The 22,901-nt window shown below is 37.8% G+C and overlaps 1 protein-coding gene across 20 annotated transcripts in view; it reads left to right on the top strand.

Annotated features, from left to right (window-relative positions):
- The window catches only part of ADGRL2 (adhesion G protein-coupled receptor L2), a 609,197-nt gene that overhangs the window by 89,313 nt on the left and 496,983 nt on the right, over nt 1-22,901 (top strand). For all 20 annotated transcript variants that reach the window (XM_078072845.1, XM_078072847.1, XM_036076672.2 and 17 more), the window contains one exon: nt 8,643-8,823. The gene's annotated coding sequence lies outside the window, so the exon portion shown is untranslated. The remainder of the gene's footprint in view (nt 1-8,642; nt 8,824-22,901) is intronic.

The raw sequence follows: 22,901 nt of genomic DNA, 5'->3' as shown, positions 1-22,901 counted from the left end.
TAGAAGGATGAAGTCTTCCTTTGGCATCTGCCAATTATTCTCTGTGAACTTAGAATTGGATGATCTATTCAAGAAAGGACAAAACCTGGACTTAAGTCTACTTCCACACATTCAGGGAACTATTTGGAATATTGAAATATACTATTTCATACCTTAAACAAAATATATCACATCCTCAAAATAATAATAGAGACTATTTTCATAAGGCTTTTTGCAACTTTCCAATATGTTAAAAATCAGTTGAGCCACCTCCTCCCCTCTGCAAAAAAAAAAGTCATTGTGGAATCATGATTATGGCATGTAAGGGAATTGTTCTTATATAATACTTTTATTTCATTTCCTTTTAAAATCTAATAAAATGTTATCTCCTCATGAAAAGTTATAAAATTTTAGTCCTCTTGAAAAAGATTATAATTAATCTGAGGTTTCAGACACATATTTAATCTATTAGTAGAAAAATGTTCCATCTCTACTGTAATTATGTTGAAAAAGTTTGAGATGAGACTTTAAAAAATCTTTACCCACGCATTAAACAATTTTGAATATTGCTCTCTTTTACTGAGAACAGACCAAGAGGAAGTACAATCTTAGCAGCAGTATAAAAGATTTAGGCTAGTGAGAGAAATGGCCTCTGGTAGTTCTCATATCATGGAATTTTTTTATCAGTGGAAATCACAGACCCTCTGTGTTAAGGGCCTCACAATAGAATTTTCACCTTTCAAGTACAATTTAGGTTTAACACTGTTTTGAGATAAGGCGTGAACTGAGTGACATCTTAGCATCTTTTGATCCCTCACCTTGAAGGACTGCACCAGACCATAATAGCACCAATCTTGAGTAGAGAAGTGGAACCGATTTTGCTAAAACATCTGAAATATACTCTTCCTAAATAGTAACACCTGGTCATGCAGAAAAGTCCCAAGGAGTCTTTTTTCCCAGGAGATTCCCCAACCCAGTTTTCTGCTACCCGAGAGGCTCCAGTAATATGGCTCAGGTCAGTGAGGCGCAGCCATGGGTCCAGTCTCTGGGCTCTTCTTTAAATCGAATTGTTTCTCTGACTCTCCTCACTCTCAGGTTTTGACTACAATGCAATTTCAACTATTCCTATCGATATTTTTCTGTTAATTAAAAATAACAAACGACATTGTTGTCTGAGAGGAGTTATGCTCTCCATGGTAGATGCCACCAGAGCCTGAAAATCACTGGCTTTGGGGAAAGCAGAACTCTGCGCCCCAATCAGCAACATCTGCAATATGAAAGGGGACTCCAGAGGTTAAAACCAATTTAAGCTTGTCAGTCTCTAGGCAAATGCCGCAGAATCTTCAGAAACAGCTTGTGATGAGGGCGTGTTGAATGGAAATAAGCTCAATCAACCTTCCGGTTTAGATCATTGGGAACGCTGGGATTTTTAGAAGTGTATTTATTTATTATTATGTTTTGTCGTGTTTTGGTTTTGGTTACATTTGGTTTAAGCTCCTTACTCCTTGTCTGGTGTTACTTGAAGAAATACGTGTTCCTGCGAGATAGATTTCCTCCCGTTTCCAGAAATCTTCATGGACGAGAAGTTCATTGCTACCATCTGTACTTGGTTTAGGAGAGCTTTGATTAATAAGGACCACCCTATTGTTCATTTGTTTGACATGTGGAAATATTTGTAATCTGTTCCTGGTGAGAGAGATTTCAGCAAGGACCTGGCTTGACTTTCAAACCCACATTGCCAATGAAAACCAGCCTCCTGAATCCAGAGGTCAGTGGGGAACAAGCAAAGGTGTTTTATCCGCCCGTCACCCCCTCCCGCAAACACCAACACCTGTTAGAAGTGAGGTTGAAACGATCCTGTTGGAACTCCGGGACAGAGACCCAATTCCAACCTGAAAGAGGCTCTGATGTGTGGTGTCTAATGAGAGCTGGGGACTGCCCACTGCTACACATCATTATCATTCAGATCATGAAAGAAAATGAAATGGTTCAAGCAGATAACAGCTGTTTTTATTCTGCTTTTCAAAGATTCTCTTAAACAACCTGATCTCATTGCTTTTATTTAAGGGTGAACACCCAATTGTAAACATCGGAGAGATGCATTCTCATGATGTCAGTAATAAAAGCATGTATAAAGCAGCATGTGTATTCTGGAAAGCTAACTAACCATTAAAGCCAAGAAACATAGTCTGGCACAAATCTTATTATGTGTCCAAGAGGACTTGATGGTATGCACATAAGAAAATGTAATGAAACAGCGGGAAGAGGAAAAGAAGGGAGGGGAAGGAGCCAGAGGGTTGGGGCTGCGGACTTTTCTATCTGTGAGATGCTAGCAAAATTAGAGGAAGGCGAAGCTGCCAAGATCATCCGAGGAAAGGGTTAGCATAGCAAGTAGCAATGCAAGCAATTGGGTTTCTATTTCATTGTATATTGGATTACAGAATCACCTCTTTGCTTTTTTATCTATTAGTTATAGACAATGAGGCAGTTACACAAGACACGCACAGGAAAAAGGAAGAGGCCCAGTTTTCCTTTTATCAGGCGTTCAGATCTCATTTGGGGCAACATGCATCTATTGTGTTTATAATTGCTCCGATTATTATGATAAGCATCCAATGTAGCTTGTTTGAGGGACTCAGCATCACACATTGGTCATCAGAAACCTTATAAAATTGATATTCATCATAATTCTTCATTTTTGCAAAAATATAGCAAGAAAATAGGCAATCTGTCCTAGGCACACTATATGATGATGGTGCTCACTTTTTAATGATTTCTTATTTCAGCACAATGGGTAGCGTCCTTTATGAAATGAGTCCTGTGTACTAGTAAAAGTAGAAATAGATCATCCCTTTACTATACTTGATAATAAAAATTTTGTGTCTGAGGGAAGCATATGTATGTATATACATACAAAGCTTACACCTAACGTTGGTTTATGACCTGCATAAATTATGACATTTGACCAAAAGATGAGTTCAACAAGCACTTTCAAATGGGAATCTGCTGTTCATATGCTTACGCCTGTGCTTTAAAAAAAAAAAAAAAGTAGAAAGCATTAAAAATGTCAGCTCCGTAGACTTGCTGCTAAAAAAATTCTTGTTCACCTGTGCATAAAATACAACCACCCCCAAGGGTGTGCAATTTTACAAAGGCAAATTAATCTTTCATCTGCCCAACGTTCAAACTACAATATATTTCAAAATTGGAGAATATAAACCACTAAATATGAGATTGTTTTAGATAGCTCTGCCAAAGAAAAACTATATTGCATGGTTTGGAGTCCTGAATTATAGTTGGATTTTCTGCTCTCGGATGTTCATTAGTTTATGTCGGAGGAGGCCAAGGAACTAACGTAGCAATACCTTATACCACTCTATGACTTTCTATTTCTTTGAATGAAATAGGAAATAATGTGACAAACACTGTTTTGAAATGGCATTTCCAGCTCAGTTAGGAACAGTGTTCAGATTTAACTGCAAAAATTTTTCATCAGTGTGAAAAATGCTGATTCCATGGGCTTATGTTAAAATATAGCAGTAATGTGCGTACGAGCATGCACACGCGCACACACACACACACACGAATACACACACACAAGTGATCATTCCTAATGGCTTAAATTGATACTCAAATATTCTATTCATTATCGACTATGGGTATGTTAGTTTTCCAGGTTGTGAGCTATCTGCATTCCAAACTCCTTTTCTTTTTCTTTCCTCCTAAGCACCTGGGTAGGGTCATTCTGCTCACTGGTGTATCCACTACTGAGATGTAAGTGCAAATAAAAGGAGACTATAAAGAAGATACCCATTACCCTGGAGAGGAAACACAAAAAGTATACAGATTTATGTTGATTAGCAGCTCTAAATCTCTGATGAATACATGGTTTTAAAAAATACACCAAAATAAGAATTTTGAATCTGCCAATATATCCTGAAACACTTAAGCTGCATAGGTTAGGCAGCCAGGGGAGGCCAAGGGTATAGCTCTGAAATTCAGAGGATTGTTTCTATTTATGACACATTAGATAGTCACATGGCTGTGAGACATGAAGTTGGTTGCCAAATGAATAACAAGTTTGAAGGCTGAGTGCCAAGTGACTTTAAACATCTGTGAAGTGAAAATATCCTTGAACCAAGGCATGCTACTCTATTGAAAACAATTACTGTTATTGATCATTTTTCTGCTTTAGATAAAGTACATCTCTTTTGGTGGGAGCAGGTGTACTAATGGCTTTGCGAACGGTAACTAATCAAATCACAAATGGACACAACCCACACACACACACTTTTTTGATAAATCCATGCAAACAGAATCACAACTTCTTTGCATCTCAAAGAAAAAAAATTGTGATTTGTTACCAAAGAAGGATAAATTTCACCTTCCCACTTCTCCAAGATTCATAGTAATCCAAAATCAAGTGAGCAGAGACACACTGAAAATCTCCCCCTTTCCCCCCTGCTTTTGGGATATTAATGACCACAAGATGTCGACTGCTTATCTGAGCAGGAAGAAGAACTGCTTGCCAGAGGGAAGGAGAAACTGGGAACAGACCCAGAGGAGCAATAAGTTAGTGGACAGGTCTAAAGAGCTCTCAATATCAGCACGTTCCGGAGCTTAGGAACAAAGCTTAGACTATCGCACAAACTCTCCATCTACGTCAGCGCAAACATTTTCTTTCAATAGGACTTCTAGAACATGACTTCTTTTTCATAAACAAGTATTTTTCTTACCCTGGAATTCATTGTACGATGCTAACAATTAGCATTCTGACACTGCCTACTTTGTCCTGGTCATAACAGGGTTTAAAGAATCAGAAAGAAGGGGGAAATGTGTATGTGAGGCCATGCATTAAATGTAGGTTCCTCTTTAAAGAATGGGGTAGAACAGAAATGCCCTGCTTTCAGAATGCTTATTTTGATTTTGAAGAGTCCTCTTGCCTGGGTGCCATTCTTTTCTTCGCTTGCTTTTCTTTCAGTTGTCTCTCTTTTCTCCACACATCCCTGATGCAGATTAGCACAGGCCTCCAAGCCCCAGGCATCAAAGGAATTAGGTCAGACCCGGAAGAAATCAGGTTGCAGGCCAGAAAAAAAATTTAATAAAATAGAAGCTATACCAGCCTAGTACTTCTGTATTCCTTCAGGCAGACGAAGGAGCCCTGGCCTTAGATGTGACAGTATTAAGTAATAGGGATGCGGGGAGAAAAGCAGAAAAGATACTTGAGAGACCAAAGATTTTAACAGTATTAGCAACATGATGATAGGCCGAATTTATTTAAAGCTAGTCTGTATATACCGCTTGGGTTCTCAGCCTTAAAAACAATATTGGCAACTAAAAATGATTCCAAGAAAGATCTAGTGCAGTATCTGTTTTCCTGTGGTTTAGGTTTTGGAAAAAAAGCTATTTTGTATTTGTATTCCACCTGGGATTAGTGGTCTTCTAAAGCATATATTATCCGTCTACAGGAAAGTCATTTTATATTAGCATGTTTAATGCTTATTTATTCAAATAGCACTATCTTATCTGTTTTGGGGTTATTCTAAGGACAAAAAAGAGAGAGAGAGAGAGAGATTTTGTTAGAAGATGTCCATGCTCAGTTCATTCTCCAGATGACCATTTTAGTTGCCATTATTACTGCCTCCGAAATGACTGGAGGAGTAATCGAATCCAACCTATCCCATTATCCAAGGGCACTCTATGAATAGTAGCAACCAGAGCAAGTTCTGACAAAGCTGCCAGGGCGGCCTATCAAAGTCAGCAATAACGCTCAAGAGTGTTTTCCAGAGTTAGCGAATGCAGATGAGAATATTTATAGGTGATCTCTCAAACTATAGAAAGTATTTTGGGAAAGATATTTTTCACAATCCTTAGATTAGCCATTATGTATTTTTCTAAGCGTTTTAAAGGGGCTTGGGGAGGCTGAAAGAAATCTCTGGGTGCTGCTAGCCACACTTACACATATTATCCTGTTCAGTCCTCCCTGACGCCCCCTGGGGAGATCTTGGTGTCTTTAGCATCTCCTTGTATGATGAGAAAATGCAACACAGGCATTAAGCAACTTGCCCAAGACCCTAGAAGGCAGCAGAGACAATATTTGAACTCAGGGCATTGAAACGAAGCTCCAGTGCCTTCTCCATCTTGCTGCAAGCAGTTTTAAGTTTTAGAAAAAGGCAAAATCTCTTTGGAGTTCTGAATGTAGTAAATCTCAGCTCATGAAAGCTTTCAGACATAACTTCAAAAGGTTAAAAAAAAAAACTATTGTCATTATCAGCACTATTCTTATCAATACGATAATTTTAACAAAGGAAAAATATTATCCTAACTAACATATACTGAGAGATTATTTCATGACAGATATGGGTGTTTTTCTTGTATAAGTTAATTTAATACTCACTATACGGGATATAATATTATTATTCCCAATTTGAAGAAAGAGCAATTGAGTCAAAGAGACGTGGAGTAATTTCCCCCAGGTTATCAGTGGAAAGGGGAAGAGCCAGGATTTAGACCAAGGATGTCTGGTTCCAGAGACAGTATAAATAACCACCATCTCTATTGCTCGATTGTTAATCGAATCATTATATCACATTGTACATAAAGGAGTGGCGTTTCATTAAATGATTATGATGCAAATATAAATGAATACCAATTATTAAGAACATGTTTTACATATGCATGGCTTTTGTCTAGAATTACCTTTTCTCTTCACTATCTACCTCATTCTTCTTACTTATCTTTTAAAATCCAGCTTTAACCTTCGCCTTCCCGGAGCCATCAGCGTGATTTACAAGCCACTCTGTCATCCCAGAGTAGTGCCCTAAAAGCATCTGTCACACTGTGCAGTATTGATACACTTAACTTTTTCTCCAACCGGACTCTAAGCATCTTGAGGGAAGGCACCCCGTCTTTTACATCTTGTAGTAGTGCTTGTCATGTAGAAGGTGCCCAAAACTAGTAGTGCTTGTCATGTAGAAGGTGCCCAAAACAGGTTGGGTTGATGAATGAATGAATGAAAAAATAGTATGATGTGTAAATACTTTGTTGGAATAGAGAGATGACTGGATGAAAGATGGATGAGAGATGGATGTATGGGTGGAAATATAAAAGAATAACTGACATATATATACAGGAAATACATGGATCAGTCCAATGTATGTGCCAGACCTTAAATGAACAGAGCTTCTTGGACATATATCTTTAAAAAAATCCATTTTGCTACTTGACCTTTGAATACCGCTCTTTCTTCTAGTGTTTTTTTAGTAGTCATTAATTATGATTCAGCAAGTTGGTGTGGTAAATTTGCTCCTGGAAATTTTCTCTACTTGTCTGTTATAATCTGCCATTCCAAATGGCAGATTATATTTACCAACCTGTCAGAGCAAGGAAAAAACAATGTTTTCCTCATTAATAATCACAACATTGTAAGAAAACATTAATCTCACCAAAAAAAAACCCCACAGAAATTGCAAGCTACCATCAGTTGCCTTTATGTTACCATTTATGAATATAATTCTCTGTTTAGAATACAATTACAAGAGAAAAATTTCTCCACGAAGGATTTGGGGTTGTTTAGAACAGAGATACATTATCCACTGCTTTGAGAGTTGCATTGGACAATTACTAGTCAAAGCTTAAAAATACAAAAGCAAGGAAAGATTGGCCTTTTACATGAAGTCAACAGTTCCCTGATTTTAGTCAAGAAAAAGAGTTTGCTGGATTTCCTTTTACACCATCAAACAGCTTTTCATTTTTGATCTGATAGACTAATTATTTTTCCACAGTGGTATAATTTATCCCTTCAGTTATTTCTTCAGATTTTGATAGAGAGCCTACCCTTTGTCAGGCACTAAAGTGTGATGTATTTTCTGACTAGTGGTTAAATATCTTGTTTCTCTCTCACTATGTTTTTGCCCTCAATGACCTAGTGTTTATGACTACACAAACTAGCCAGTCAAAGTCTCCAAATAAGATAACACTGGGGGCAAAATATACATGTGTGAGAGTTTATTTTAATTAAGAGCAATAGCAGTTTGCAGCTTACATAATATTAAACTATTAGAGATTTGAGTCAGCTAAAGAACACATAAATTCAAATTGTTGTTGGTTGCTACTGAATGGCAAGTGGGGTAACTGGAGTCTTGCCATCTTCTGGTTATGTAAATTAGAAAATATGCAAAATCTCCATTCTTGTTTTAGCCAAATATTAGTTTATAAAATTTAGGCACTGCCACAGAATGGGAGTGTGTGTGTGTGTAAGTCTGTGTGTGTGTGTGTGTGTGTGTGTGCATATATATATATTTGCATATATATTTTATATATATATATTTTTATATATATATATATTTTTTTTTAACTATGACACTATATATTTGCAGTAGATGTGTTCCAAAACCTATGTAGGATGCAAACAGCAAGAAATCAGAACCACAGTGTAAGAAGTTTGTCCAAGTGGCCTGAAGACAGATGGACTCATACACAAAAGTCCTCACAGTTTTTGAAGGCTACCAACATAATCTTTTAAACCAAATTAAAAATTACAAGTTGGACAATGTTTGTGGGTTATCAAAACATTCTTTATGTCTGGCCTGCTCTGTGCTGACTCATATTCTTGCAAGTCTCATGGGATGCTTCTTAAACACACTTCACCTTTCTTTCTTCAGTTTTAGGGTAGAAAGAGTCCCTTTAACTCCTGAAGACAGCAAATCACAGTTTGTATGGTGGTTCTCAGAAGACACTTAAAGAACTGAATTGGATGCTCTACATAGCACCCTTGCCAAAAGAGTTTGGAAATGACTTCCAGCTTCCCACAGTAATAAAATGGCACTGTTTGGCATCTTTAAGGTAATAAAAGTGAATTTTTTCCATTCTAGCAAATGAGAAGAGAGGTCTGGTTGTTTTAAAAACTGATTAAAATTCATGTGTTTTCCTCAAATTATAGAGCATGATATGAGCACACTTACACGTGAACTTGGGACCACCTCAGAGCATTATTATAGCCAGCTCTCTGAGGGAAACCGGATGTGCCAGTGGGTCAGTGCGAGGGAGCCTGGGAAGGACCCATCAGGTGCTGTGAATACTGAGGCCATGGTTCAATAGGTGGCACTCTTCCCTCTGAATCAGTGGTGAATGCGTTCGAAGTGTGCTCTTTGGAGAATATTATTTGGCTTGAAGGAAACATTGTGGAAGTTCGTAAGTGTTTCTGGCACTGTTAAACAGCTGCTGAGTCTCCTCACAGACTCTGGCTGTATTTTGGTGATGGGAAAAGCTCTAGAAAACAGGTTTTGTGTCTTTAAGAAAGAGGCTTATGCAAGGCATTATCGTCATTTGTATACAAGACATTTTAAATTCAGTTGCTCTCTCTCCATGTTTCAAAGGAAAATCTTTTGTCATTCCTGTGACTCATAGGGTCTAGGAGGAAGTCTGATCATCTTCCATTTCCCATCTGGGTATTCATAAGGCACCTGCATCTCTGGGATTTCTCCTAGACTACACAATGTTACCAACTGACAACAAACATTGTGTAAAGGAAGAGCACCCTTCAGAAAAGGCACCTGTACTTTAGAAGCTTGTTAGCCGAAGGCGCAGGATGTAGCTTTCTCTCCTTATTCCTTATTTCAGCTGTACCAGCAGTAGAAATTACAATTGTGCTGGCCAGAAAACACAAGACAGATACTTTTTACATGTAGGGCAGCCCACATCCGTCTTTGTTTAATATGCTGCAATTACAAGGCTATTACAAACAAATTAGTAGTATCACGGAAGAATTTTTAATGAGATACTGATTTCAATTATTGCCAAATACCTTCATCTAACCGTCACCTTCTTAATTAAGTGACACCAGTGTGTGTGTGTTTACATAATCTCATTGTTAAAATTATGCAGTGGTGGCCTCAGCAGTTAGGGGCTGGTCCATTTATTAAGTAGACACAACCATCAAAGAGGTTTAGCAGATATTACAAAAGAAGCAGGATGTAGACACACCCAGTTGAACAATAGTGGGGAAGGAGGTGTCCTTAACAAAGACATGATAAGAGGAAGGGGAAATATCCCTGCAACTCTTAATGATGGTCTCTAGACACTTGAGTTCATGTTTATTAAGCCTCTGCCAGCTCACGTCAACAAAGACAGAACTAGATGTACATGCTAATGCCCGTTGCTCACAAATACTCCCAATGAGTATGACCCAACTCAGAGCATCCGACTTCAGTGGGTAACCATCTGTGATAAAAAAAAAGGGGAATGTTTCCTTCTGGGCTAGCCCAGAAATACCAACGGAGACAGTGTTCCTGCAGCTAGTCCTTGATTTTCACCTTCAAGTATGTATTTACCTATCAAATCATGTGGTCTCTGAGCAGACTCATCGCAGAGGTTTAAGAAAGAAAAGTGCAGCCCCTGATACACTGCTAATCATCCACAAAATATGACACAACATGTTTAAAGACCTGTATTTGCCCTTATCCCTCTGTCAAGTGATTTAGCCATTCCTCTCAATACTTTGGGCTATGAGATTTTCATGGCCAGGGAACATACTTAACTACGCGCAGAATAGTAAATAGTCAATCAGTAAGTATTTGCTGAATGAATAAGTAAATGAAGAAACATATAAAAGTGAGTTTCTCATTTTTCTCATTGCTAAAATGGAAGTAATCTTACTTGCAGCAACTATGTAAGGGTAAGAACATTCATGTTCTTGATTTTTTTAAGTGTAATAAATTTATCCCTAAATATATAAACTGCACTGTGCTACCCTAAACAACCTTCCTGATTAAGAATATTAAGAGTTAAAAGAAATTAATAGCTAGCAAATTCAACATCTCTCTATCTCTCATGTTAGCAGGAACTTTCTAAAGAGTTTCTAATTATATTTCAGTTTGTCCCCTCATCCCTCACTGATTACCTCCTCTGTAATTTATTTATTTATCTTCTATATTCCAAATATTACTATATACTTGTAGTAGATAAAATAATCAGTTTCCTTTAAACATTTCTAATGGTGATCTTCTATTCTAACATATCTGTTTTGTATTCAATGGATAAAATTCCATTTATCCATTCACTTCACATTCATTGGTTGAGTGTCTACCATGTGCAAGATAACCTACCAAAATTCAAGGATGCAACAGAAAACAATCAGTTTCTCTTTATTCCACATGTTTCAGAGTTCACCTAATCCCACCAGTTTACTTTGATTTGGCCAGTGATCCTAAGTGATCATACAGGCTAAAGACATGCCTTTACGAGAGTGATTCTGAAAGTTGTCCGTAACTAGGAAGCATCTGTGACTATGTAGGTAGTAAAACAGGTTCTGAATTTCATTCCTCTGGAATCAGGCTCAGTAGATCTGGCACAGAGCCCAGAAATCTGTGGCATTTCTCACAAGTAGCCCAGGTAATTCTCAGGCAAATGGTCTTTAGAACATGCATTAAGAATCACTGTTTTAAGAATTAAAGATATTTTTTTTCTTTTCGTGCCATGCTTTATTCTAGGTACAACATGTATCTTCTCTTATTTCCTCATAATATTTTCTCTACAAAATACAATTTAAATGTTCCTGAATTGTGTTCTATAATTACAGAAGAATCTGTTGTGACCCATGAGGACTACTATAGTATTTTTTGTACCTCTAAAAGGGATGGGGATTAATGAGGAGTATTAAATGTAATTTTAAAAAAGAACCTCACATTTTGATAAGAAAATACTTTAATTGCCATCATTCAATTCTAAATTGATAATTCATTATGAGGGAAATGATGAATTTGTGGTCATTAACTTTGACTATCATTTTACAAAATAATTTTCAGAAGTTTCCACTGAGTACTTTTTTTAATGATTTCTTTTGTAATTTTCCCTCAAAATATCCCATTGGGTCCTAATATGAATCTTGCCTAGGCCCTTAGAAGAGAGTAAGAGAAGTACGAGCTATTTTCCTTCTTATGTCAATAATGCCTTACTTCAAACTCTTCGCATGAATTATTTTTCTCTATACGTCCTTCAGTAATATGGCATCATGTCATGAGTTGTGAACAGAAGGACATTATTTAAGGTCAGAGTAGACAGAAAATTTGTGACCAGCCTCTACTTCTTGTATTAGGGTCTATCATCCTCCCTTAGAACCGTTGGCTTATTATTTCATAATTTGAGTTCCAGACATGGTTTTCTTGCTACTAAGGTTGATAGGTCATTTCGTTAAGAAAACCTGATATATTTCTAACCTTTTCTAATTTGGACGGTGTCATTGTGTGATCTGGTGACTTTTTATTTTTTTTAAATTCAAGGTTTTTTTTTTTTAATTCAAGTTTAATTAACATACAGTGTTATATTAGTTTCAGGTACACAATATAGTGATTCAACAATTCTATCCATTACTCAGTGCTCATCACAGTAAGTGTACCCTTAATCCCCTTCACCTTTTTCACACATTCCCCACCACCCCGCCAGCCACCTCCCCTCTGGTAACCATCACTTTTTTCTCTGTAGTTAAGAGTCTGCTTTTTTGTTTGTCTTTCTTGCAACTTTTTTTTTTTTTTTAGATAAGTCAGTAATCCCTAAGCTGCATTAGGAGATTTCAGTTGATATTAGCCTGATGGCAACCTCCGGTCAAACGTGGTACCATCTAGACACATTCTTTACATAACAATACACATTTACTTTTATTTTTTTCCTCCTTTTTTTAAAAAACTTGTTTTAAGAGGCTCACTTGGAAACAGCTCATAGTAACAGACAATTTTGAAATGTTCAGTTTCTTTAAGTGCTCTAAGCACATTCACCTGAATAATCCAGCTCACTAAAGACTGAAATCCATTCTAGCTATTTGTGAAAACATGGTGTCGGACACCTGGCTATCCAACAAGTATGTTAGGGCTTATCAAAATAAAATGAACCATAACATCTTCCCCTCTAAAAACAAACAAAAAATGGATTTTTATTTTGAAAATTTAAAAGACTACATAAATTTGAAATGCCATTTTAAAATATATATTTCCACATGATAATATGCCCTTGGGCCTGGAAACAATTACAATAAAATTTTGTGGAGAAACCCCCCCCCCCACTGTTTTTGTGGTGGCATTTCTGCCATGGTTCCAATTAGAACTCCTATAAATCTTGGAATTGAGCAAATAGGGAAATAAAAATCTCATAAAATACCTGTCTGTTTTCAAGCTGAAAAAATGAATTTGGATAGGATTCCAAATCAAACTTTCTAACTTGTTGAAGTTGATCCATTTATACCTGTTTTCCAATTTGTGGCAACTTATCTAAACAGTTCCAAGTTAAAATCGAATGTATACTTTGATCATTCCTTTTTAAATGAAATCATAGTAATTTTGGCCCAATTCCCTACACTAATGTATTCATTTCCCCACATGGGATTCTGTTAGGACCTACAAATAATAAACAATTGAAATGTTTTCTCCACAAATAATGCTGAGGCTGAGAATGCAGGAATCCTGTGCACTGTGGGCCAGGGCCAGACCAGACAGTGGAACTCAGGCTCAAAAGTAGACAAAGAAACTTTTGATCAACGCCTTTACAATGATAAAATGTAAGGTAGAGCACATTTACACTTTTTTGGACTGTTTCTTTTTCAGCAACCTCATACAGAAAGTCTTCTTTATCTTTTTAAATGTCATAATTGCAGGGGCGCCTGGGTGGCTCAGTCGTTAAGCGTCTGCCTTCGGCTCAGGTCATGATCCCAGGGTCCTGGGATCGAGCCCCACATCGGGCTCTCTGCTCGGCCGGGAGCCTGCTTCTCCCTCTCCCACTCCCCCTGCTTGTGTTCCCTCTCTAGCTGTCTCTCTCTCTCTCTGTCAAATAAATAAAAAATAAAATCTTTAAAAAAAAAAAATAAATGTCATAATTGCATAATTTTAAATTCTACGCAAATTATCTATTATCTATTACTTGCTGAATGACGGATCTAAAATACTAAGCATCATCAAACTTTGGAAAATGCATGAGTATCTCTAGGACAGTATTTTCAAATGATGCATAGAGGTAAATACAAATGCTTTTTTGAACCATGGGCAAAGCCTTTAAAAAAAAAAATCTTTAAACAGGAAAATCCCTTGAGGAGCGGCCTGACTCTCACTTTATGAATGAAAAATGCTGCCAAGAGGTAGAGAGGGTCCATCTGGTAGTTTTAGTCCATCTAACCGCATCAAAGATGACACCACTAAAGTATGTGTCTCACAGTGAAAACATCTCACGGTGAAGGTCTACTTGCCTTCACGGTCTTCTAGGAATATGTTATTGGAAAAGGAAAATATTCTTCGCCTACCCTAAGCAGTGGAGAAAGTAGATACAGTCATAACTAGGCAATGGTTGTTATCAGTAGGCCTGTGATTGTAATGAAAGTTCATAATCCTTTTCTTTTCTTGTAAATCCTCATTTACAGATATTAGAATTATATATGGACAAGGAAAGAAAAACAAAGAAAAAAGAGAGAGAGAGGCAACCTAGCCTATAATCTGCTTTTTAATCACTTACCAATAATGCCAAAGTGAAACAGATTATTAAATTAGATAATGTTTGGATAGGAAAAATGTATTTAAAGCACTCTCTTTGAAAACAATACCATAATTCTCATCAGTGTATTGGATATCATCCTTCCTCCAAAAGACTTCAATCTCATTAGATGTCTATCTCTTATACTTTAGTTTTTGTGAAAGGTTCTTTGTTGTTGTTACGTATTTTGTCTGTCTTCTATCAACAATCCATCCACCTATCTAAATATCTGTATCTCGATATTTACCTAGATACCTCCTAAAATCGGAGGAAAGAAGCCTTTTCAAATACCTTACCAAAAACCTTCCACACTATTAAAAGCAAGTCAAAACTATACGAAGATGAGTTCATCTTCTAGGTTTGAAACAGGAGACACGTCTATTCTTTAAAATGACTTCAACCCAGCATGATTTTCCATATGTTTTCTCAGTGTTCTTCTGTTAATGAGATAAGGTGCCTTGTTTTGTCCTCCAACACTGCAGTGATGTTAACACAAGGAGCTTTGATTTAAGAATCTTTATGTGGCATAATTATACATTCTGTCCTGGACTCCATTGACTTGGGAAGTAAATGATTTCTCTCCTTCGGTGGTCGTGCTTGGTGGAAAGGCCAGATGCGTCCAGTAGCTAAAACTATAAAAGAAGCTCTCCCAGTTCGTTGGTGGGAAGTTCAGTATTATCGCATCCCTAATAGCAGCTGCTTCTGTTTGAACTCAGGGTTATGAAAGATGAACTGCATTAAATGCTAAATCATTACATATCAGCTGAGTAAAAGCACTGTGGTGTGTTCCCTGCTTAAATCACCAGCGTCTGTTCTCACATGCAAAGAGTTGCTCTTTACAATCATGCAGCGAAACACTGACAGAAGGGCCAAGGCTGAAACCGCACACAAAACCTGAAATAGCATCTTTTGGGTTTTCAGTTGGTGAGTAAATGATCATCAGCAAATATTCAGCAGGGGAACTAAGGCACAGCATTGCATTTAACACAGCTATAAAATATTTAGGAATGCATAATCCCTTTAGAGCCTCATTTTTTTTCCTTCTATTACATGTTTATTCTTCAGGAAAAGAAAAACAACTGTTTAAATTATGTCCACCTAATACCTCAGATTTACTGCAAAGCCTACAATTTGCTGGTTTCCTTTTACTATTGATCCTCTTTTTACTTATGGGGATGTGAACATCATAACCAGAGATATAGCTCATACTTATTCAAAACTAAAACTGTACAATAACAGATGCCATAAAGTAAGGTTGCAGGATGTTAGAAAAATTAGACCCTTCTCATCTACTTGAACTAGGCAGCAGAATCATCTCAAATGGCAATTATAGCTGTAATATTCCACTCCCTGCATGGCGCAGCTTTATAGTAGTAAGTACACTCAAGACTGCAAGCGGTGTCCTAAGACAACGGACTTCCTTTTTCTTCATGCCGCATGGGCTTTCCCGGTGCTTTGCCCCACCGTGGGTTTGTCTTCTCCACCCAAGTGTTGGAGCTGTCATGATGGGGTCATACTAGCTGCCAGCATCGTGGCAAGATACTGGAGGTAACCACGGAGCATCTCAACTACATATGCTTTTAACCTCCCCTGAATACACAGTCTACCAATCATTTTTATGATACACTTTTTTTGAAAATGTATCCTGTCATGTCATTCCCACACGTGTCTCTGCTGGAAACATATTACTTTCTATAGACGGTAGAAAGAGGGTCTCTAAAGTGTTCTGAGTAGTTATACTTACAGACTCATTTCACTCAACAGATGAAAGGAAGAATTTTCTTTTCAGTTCTATTAAAAGATGTCATAAAATTATTTTTGTATCGGTTATAAACAAATGAAATTTTGAGGAAAAAAATTTTCACGAATGCCCTACTTATTCTAAAAATACCTGAAAGTTTAAAAGAACACACATTTAAAAAAAATAATGATAAAAAGATGAAAGAACACACATTTTTATATCCATCAAACTTCCTTTTTATAGGAATTGTATTATTTTAAAAGTTATAAAGATGTATTTTATCATAAAAACAAATCTGTCTCTTCATTGTTCTATTGAATGGCATGTACATCCAGTAAGAATATCATGGAATATCTCATACGCACAATGCATTATTTTCTTTAGTGAAAAGCAATTATACTCTTGTAACAAACTCTGAGGACTTGGAAGATCATCTTATTGTGTGACCTTAGGAAAATATTTATCAGCTATTTGCCACCATTTGCTCATTAGTACCGTGGCAATAATAATGCCAAACTCACATATGTGTGAGAATAAAATAATAAAATAAAATAAGTAGTTATCATGATACCTGGCACATATTAACCTCTTAGAATAAGTGAAATGTTGGTTTTGTTCCAAAACACATATAATGTGTTTCAAAACTTTACTGTACAGTTCACCATGTTTCCTGCCGCTTCTGCTCATTCCCTGCTCTGCTAGGCATTTAGTAAAAAGACTCCTTTTTATAGCTTCTCATTCCACATGTATTATCCACTGGAAATCTTTCAGAGACCAACCAGCGAGACCAACTTGCAAAAATATATAAGAGAAAACATATATGGCATGTGGTTAGCTCTTTTGGGACATAAATAGACAAACAGAAAATGTCACTAATGTCACAGTGTCATGTTTTAGAAGAAATATAAATCTCCATGAACTGTTGGACATGATTTTGCTAACACAAAAAAGAAAAGACAACAATTTTCACAAAATTAAACTTAACCCTCTGGGACACGGTTATCTTCATGTTTGCTGCTTTTAAGATTTTATTGGCCTACACTCACATTCAGGTCAAACTGAAGATAGTCAAATATTATTTAGTAGCATTGGAGGGGGATTGAGGGTCAGGCAGGCATGCCCAGGACATTGTCTAGAGCACAGAAGCAGGGTGTATACCAATTATTCAATGCTGTCTTATCACTGTGTTAAAATATATACATCCAGACAACCCAGAATGTTCATGGACAGAAATGAGGCTCTAGAACCTGTAAGAGTTTGTGTCCCTGAGAGGAAGAAACATGAGTCGGTCATAATTTATAACGGAATCCGTAACTCGGATTCTGAATACTGAATGATCTAGCACACTACAAGAATCAGTGAGTGCAGTGTTTCCAATCTTTGTCAATCAACTTCCTCCTATTCTCCTGTCCCCATAATAATGTTCTACATATCCATGTGCTGTATAAATAACAAAGATAGAAGCTTAAGTATTTCATGGTAAAATGCCACCTGAAATGTAAAAAGAAACCACTTAATTAATTCTTAAACCACTTAGACTAATTTCATCAGAGATTAAGTCATTCAACAAGTCATGTCATTACTGAAGCCAAGGTTAAATTGCTCTTTCTAAAAAATATAAAGCCAATCTTTAAAGAGCTTTACAAAAATGAAAGAACTGATTGATCTTGCCTCACTCTCCTCCTGAAAGGAAAGCGATCTATCCATCTACCCAATGTATCAGGCTCTCTATCTAGTTACTTGCTCTTTTTCGTGCTGGTCACAAAGTTTCCAAGGACAATACATTTGAGTATGATAGTGCACATTTCATTTCATAAGGACGCCTCAATTTCGTCTCATTTTTGGAGGAGGATGACTTTCGTCACTGAACATTCCAAACGCATGTTGCTTAAAAGGAGTCAGTTGCTCACCAGCACTTATGGAAATCCCAAGCTTGGGTGTCAGAGGGCATCCAAAAAGGGATGAAGCATCACCCCACAACCGCCATCTGTTGAGTGTTTTCCTGACAGCTGTATCTCTTGACCATCACAAATATAGAGGATCACGAGGGGCACGAAGGGACTGCACAGCAGTCAGACGCAGAGCAAAATGTTCATCTGTGGAACAGCATTGCTTTTAATTGCCCCATAATGATTTTCTAACAGACACAATGGTATGTAGTGCAGTCTTAGAGTTGATTTAAAGCACACAATAAACCACAGTGCAGCTGAAAAACCAATTGAGACTTCTCAGTGCCAGGAAGGTCTTTGTCCTACGTGAATACTTAAGAGCATTTTCACCAGCTCCTCTGTCCACAGTCCACTTTTACCAAAAATAACTGCCTCTATCCTTGTGCTGGGACAGTTTTGAAAAGTAAATGCACATGTTCATTTCAAATATCAGTGAAGTTAAGCTTCGGTTTTATTTTTAATCTTTGAGATTTACAATCCTAAAATAAGTTCATTGGCTAGGTGATGGCCCCAAATCACACTTTTCTGATTTTTTTTTAAACCATCTAATGTTTTTATTCTTACCCTTCAGTGTAAAAGTCCTACTGTCGTCAGTCTTTGCTTCTTCCAGAACATTCTCTGACATAGCAGCTGAGGCGGTATTGAGATGGTGGAATTGGCTCATCAGACACTGAAATCCTTAGCTTTTTAATGGGGGTAATTAATAACAACACTAGAAGCTACCATTATTGGAGGCCCCACTATGGGGCAATCTTCCTCTGAGGACTTCAGAGCCTTGAACTTGAAAGATTCCAGTCAAAACGACACTTTATGTGAAAGTCTGATACTCTGTTTCTGGGAATTCAGTTGTCAGAATATGATGGATTAATCAGCAGAGGCTTTCTAAATCCCCCGCTCCATTCCATTCTGTAGCATAAAAGAAAGAGAGACCCAGAGAGAAAGACAGAAAGACAGAGAGAGAGAATGAAAGGAACTTCAAAGATCAACGCTTTTACACTTTCCATGAATCCCATCATCATTATTATAATAACCGACATATGTTAACCCTATCACATATATACACAACACAAATGTACACACTAAACTCTCATTTTCTTCACCAATTGCCAGATCTCACTTATTTGTACACCATCATGTTATGACCTGTTACTGCTACTCAGAAGTGTGGCACCAAGAGCAGATATTGTACCCAAATTAAAAAGAAAAAAAAAAATCTGTGCAAAGCTTGCATTAGGTGCATTTTGGGCTCATTCTTTATTTTTCGGGGGAAGAAAATCTATGCCAAAATGGGCCCCACATGCCCATAAGTGATATTTTTAGAGAAAAAAAAAGTCAGAGTCACCTAGCCAGGATGGCACGAAAACTTGGAAAATACACTTTTGACACCTACTACCTACATTTGGGAACTCTCCATAATGCATTCCAAAGGCAGCTTTTTCTACAACGCCCCGCTGTTCTTCGTAGTAAGGCCTGTCTATGAACCTGACTTCCTGGTTCTACTACTTCACCGTGAATAACTGTGAGAGACAATAGCTAAATGTGCTATTTACTTTTTTTTTTAATCCAATAGATATTTGCACCCTCATATTCTCTTGTTGTTGGTAAACATTCTCGTTTAAAAAATAATTGCATACACCATCCAAGAGGCCCTAAGGAGCCATGCCTTGACTACATAATTCAGTTATTTGGGGAGGGAGAAAGAGGGTGAAAATACAGCCTAAATATGCTCAAAGAGTATTCCTTGTCTCTAAATCAGTAGTGGGACACGTTTTCGGCCTACCATCAGTGTGTTGCCAGTCCTCAGAAGCACAAATCTCACAGCTGCTGTGCAAAATCAGTTGCCGTTAAAGACCGCATGCGCCAAATGTCTCCTTCCTTCGGGGGCGCCCTCATCTTTGCCTAAAGGACTCTTCGATCCTTTTCTTAAAACAATGGTTTCCGTACACCGACCCGTGCAGGCCCTGCGGACGTCTTCCCTAATACGAGGAAAATAAGGACCATGAAATGATACACATCTATAAACGGAACAGATAAGTACGGAGTGCTTCACAGGTGCCAGCCATGTTTTGGGTAGTGGAGAAAAAGGGGTGAAAAAATGATCTGAAGCCCCCGGCCTTGTGTATTTTATGTTGTTAACGGGAGACACAGATGAGGAGCAAACACTCACTAGCCAGGTAGTCACAAATACTGGGCCAAGATGAAAGCGAAGTAAGGAACTGGAGAGGAATGGAATGAGAGGAATGGAAGCAGGGAGGAGGGTTTGCTGGCTCGGGGTCTGGGGAGTGGGGCTTTAAACAGTGTGGTTAGAGAAGCCCTGCCTCTTGTGGTTGGATTTGAGTGGAGAGCTCTGCCAATGTCCCAGGGAATAGATTTCCAGTCAGTGGGACGGCTGGTGCAAAGGCAAGAAGGTGGAAAGGGGCTTGGCGTGTTTCAAGAGCTGGCTGTTTCTGAAGGCCTTTGTGGTATGTTGGTGTACAAGTTGCCAACTCCTCATTCTTGTAAAAGCTGTCTTGTATTCTAAGATTACGGCTTTCTTCCTTCCTCCCACCCCCCGCTGATGTTAACATGTCCTTTCTTTAAAGAAATGATGTAAGATTTCAATGTTAGTTGTTTTTTTTTTTTCTTAAGTAGCCTAACTTGGCAATATAAAATGTTGGCAACCTTATGTTGTTCTCTTTTTCTTTCCTTCCCCCCCAAACTAATTCATGAAATACAAAACTCTGTTAAGCTCTGGCTTAAGACGACATGTACTAAAAGTGCCAAATCCCTCCCCGCCCCCACACCGTGCCCATGGAAAACTCCATCTTAACGGGCTCCTTCGTGTTTGCTTTATTTTACTAATGTTCGTACTTACTTCTTATTTTCCAGGTTTATTCTGAAAGAGAATGAAAACACTGGGCTTCAAAAATGCACATTTTGTGTGTTTGGTTTATTTTAGTTTGTTTTTAACATGAAAAAGTGGTAGTAAAATTTATCCCTGATTCTTTAATAAAACAGCATGTCACCAGAACAGGTACAGGAAATGGGGCCCTCCCAAGATCTTTTATAGACTGACATCAAAATTAAATTGGGATGTTGAGAACATCTGGGCCTCTCCTCCTTCTCTGTCTCCCCCCCAGGATTTCCAAGGGATATCTATGTTTGTTTTGTGTTTGTGTTTTGGGGGTAAGGTGGAGAGTCTGGAACTTTTTTTTTTTTTTTTATCTTTTTTCTTCAAGGGGAAAAGAGAAAACCAGATATTTTCAAGGGAATTGACTAGTAGTGGCCAGTATAACAAAGAAACCCCACTAAGCCTAACCACAACCTGACAGAATGAAAAGTGATTCCAGAGCTGCCACTCACCACAAATCCCCACGAAACATGCCAGGAAATCAGCTGAAAGCAGTAGAGAGGCTGCTTCTCAAGGGCCACAAACATGACCCCCAGAGAATCTTCTGGTCCCATTCAAATTCAAAGTTGCGAAAGGAGGGGGGGCTGGTGGTGGTGGAAACAGGAGGCAGAGAATTAGCAGCCCTGTGATCACTTTCAGGGTTATGATGGAACTGATTTAAAATGCAAAACCGCGTTCCATTGTAAACCCCGCGACAAACTGGAAGCTGAGAGGAAGTAGGATTTCATTAGTGATTTTCAATTTTAGGATTGAAATGGGGGTGGAAAGATCCACGCTATTTATTTTTCCAGAACTGAGATTGCCTGTTCCTTTTTTTTTTTTTTTTTTTGTAGGATAAGTGAACATGGACTGATATATTACTTCTTTGGGCTTCCATGCTAATAAGGCATACTTCCCACAGAATCTGACAGAAAGGATGAATACCTTGCTCTGCTAATGGTTAATTTGTAGTGGCATGTGTATTTCTTGAATGTACATGAAGTTTTCTAATTCATCAGCACACAATTGGGCTTTTTTCCTCCCTTTACACAGAATGAAATGCCGAGAGGGCAAGAGGTTCAGGGTGTTGTATTATCCCTCAGCCAATGTATTTACTACCCAAAAGTTATTGCTAATTTTTTTTCCACCTCAGGAATAAAATTGTTCTTTGGCAAATAATTTAGTACTGACCACACTTTCAAATGTTTATTACTGTCGAATCTGTCACAGATTGCATCAAGCCACAGAGATGCTAGTCTATCTCATATATTTGAAACTCCTCTGGGAAACATATATTCGGACTTACTGCTGAGTGAACATGACTGTTAGGATTATAGAGACCATACACAGTGAAGAAAAGCAGCATCGCTTTTCTGACTGGAAAGTAAACAATAGGGCGATTGTCGGCTTACACATTGGGGCTAATAGCCCTACTGCTGAGGAGCTCTATGTAAAAACCAAGATCAGCAAGCAGTCTTGATGTTTTCTTCTTGGAGTTGGATGTTGTCAAGGATTCAGATGAGCCACCCCAGTGAGTATGCAGGAAACAAAACAGGATATTCTTGTTTAAGGGCTGCTTTCTGTAATTATGTTGATTTTTTATGCAACACTTGAACTTTTAAAAACTCAAGGATGCATAAGAAGTACTCCAGAGGAGAATAAATGATTGGGATTTTGTCTTAAGTGAAATGTTATCTTGCGTTCTTAACAAAATTAACTTGTTTGTATTTGTGAGTGGGTCTATGAATTAAGTATACTTAGACTATGCCTGTTTTGTCTCCCCACCTCACACACTCCCCCCCACCACCATTTTCAAACAGGAGGTCAAGTTGTCTTTGGAACATCATATTTCCTG

Source organism: Halichoerus grypus, chromosome 5, assembly GCF_964656455.1.
Source record: "Halichoerus grypus chromosome 5, mHalGry1.hap1.1, whole genome shotgun sequence".
NCBI lineage: Eukaryota > Metazoa > Chordata > Mammalia > Carnivora > Phocidae > Halichoerus > Halichoerus grypus.
Note: the sequence above shows the minus strand (reverse complement) of the source record. Positions and strands in the feature narration are given on the sequence as shown.